Raw genomic sequence first — 2,321 nt, forward strand, 5'->3', positions numbered from 1 at the left:
GGATAGTATTACAGGTAGGCCACACCCCTGGGGAAACTCCCCCTAGACTGACCGGCCGCTTAGGACATAGTCATGTGATCCATCATGAGAAACAACACTCACAAGTAAAGTCCAGCCAAGTTGACAGATCTTCAACTATCACACCTTCTCTTTGAGTTGGCTACCAAGGGCTTGTTGTGTTCAGAATCCCATAACCATGACTGCCTTATGATCTCCAAGCTCATCTGGACTTACATTGCTCCATACTCTATTTTCTCATCTCTGATCAATTGCCTTTCATACTTCAATAGTAGCACTTCACAAAGTTTAACATACATAATAGCCAACTGATGAGCACTTAAAACATAGATTTCTGTACCCCCATGAAAGAATTTTGATTCAGTAGATCTTGGGTAGAGCCAAAACATTTGCATTTCTAACAAGGTTCCAAGTGTTGATGTTGGTACATGTACCACACAATGAGTAGCACTAATATAAAGCCCTTGGAAGGAAACACATTTTATATTTAGTAATAGTTTTCAAAGGACTACAATCCTTTCTCATCTTAGCAGACTTCATCTACTTGCCAAAAAAGAATATGTAACATATGAATTATTTTAACTTACCTCATTGGTCCTCTTCTGTTTTTATGCACCCTTACTATGGTGGTTATGCTTGTGTCAACCTGGCTAGGCCTGGTTTAGTGGCTGGGCAGCTGGTGGTAGTTATTCCCCATGATAAGACTGGCAATCAACTCCATGGTGGGATCTACCACAAGCAGCTGAGTAGATGCTTTGGGTATGTGGTCTGCTTCCCATATTTAATAAGGAGTTTTGGCAATGTCTCTAGTTTATAGCACTCTTGGACCCTGCATGTAGCTGTGTCATTGTTCAGCGGTCTGCCATGCTATGCCAACCTGGGAACTTACAATGGACTTAAACTAATGGCCTGCCATGTAGTGTGGTAACATTGGAACTGAGCCCTTTTAGTTGTCAACCTTGGGCTTGGCAGCCTCAGCAGCCAGCAGCTGTCTGAGGGAAGAAAAGCCTGTAGCTTCAGTGGGCTGGAAGCTAGAGGCAGAGCTGAAACCCAAGGTCTAGGGGCTTTCACCCAGCCCCTAGAGCTTGGCACTTTGAACTTGGACTTAAAGCCTCCTAACTGTAAGAGAATAAACTCCTGTTTGTTCCATCTATCCCATTTGTGGTATATTTCCTGTCAGAGTGACTCTAGGTAACCAGAACACTTACCTTTTTCCTTCATATGTCAGAAGAAGTAGTCACTTCACTAATGGTTTCTTGAAAGAGTAGATGGGAACAATAGGAGATTTATAGAGAAGAGTCCTGAGTTTGCTCTTCAGCTGACTTACTCTGTTGTTGGTCTTCAGCACTGCAGGGAAACATAAACAGGAAAAGTTAATGACCTCCTTTTGGCCAAACTCAAAAGCCTGACACAGCTGATCATTTTCTATTGCTTCTTGAAAATAGGAATGTGCAACCCAAATTGTATAGTAGCAAAAGCTACTACTACTGGAGTCAGGCAAATCTAAGCTTATCTGTAAGAATCATCATTTGTGAGCTACACAACCTTTGGAAATTAGCTGAGTCTCCTGTCCTAGATGCAATTTTCATATTATTGGAGGTACAAATTCTTTGACCACAAACTTACCAGTACAAGAAATATACCTTTATTATATTTATATTTAGATGTGTAAAGCCCCCATCCTACTAGTGGGAAAATAATCTCAATCAGTTTACAGTCTTTATTATCTATCCCCAAGGCTGTTTCCTCATTCTGGGGCACTCATAGGTTTTAAATTTTGGGTTGAGGATCTTTCCAAACTGACATGTGCTGAGATGTCCATTCCCATTCTGGTCTTTTATTGCCAGTTCATAAAGTTGCTCCTAAGTCATCTTTCATTCCTGACTCCAAGTCCTCTGGTTCAATTCTATTTGCACCAGTTCCATGCCCTTTATGAGTACACAGAAGGCATTCTACTGCTCCCTGGCCTCACTGGACTGTAGAAAACTCAGTGCATCTCTTTAAGACCCTTCCCCACTTCCATGTTATAGTCAACTTGAATCATTTTACTATTATTGCCCCTGGCTGGGACATAAAGAACTCTGTGAGTCTCTAGGGTCCATCAATCTGTATACACCATTTCTGTCTGGGTTCTTCCTACTTTTTAAGTCTCTAGCTGAGAATGAGACAGAAATTTCTTGCTTACAAATTTCCCAAAGTTATTTATTTTTGATAATTAAAGCCTAGGTGCTTGCAACAGAAGCTCTGGTAGCATAGTGCCTAAGGCACTTGACTGCTAACCAGAAGGCTGGCAGTTCAAACCC

The sequence above is a fragment of the Orycteropus afer genome, unplaced genomic scaffold, assembly GCF_000298275.1.
Source record: "Orycteropus afer afer isolate SDZICR_OR568_19922 unplaced genomic scaffold, OryAfe1.0 scaffold00052, whole genome shotgun sequence".
Taxonomy (NCBI): domain Eukaryota; kingdom Metazoa; phylum Chordata; class Mammalia; order Tubulidentata; family Orycteropodidae; genus Orycteropus; species Orycteropus afer.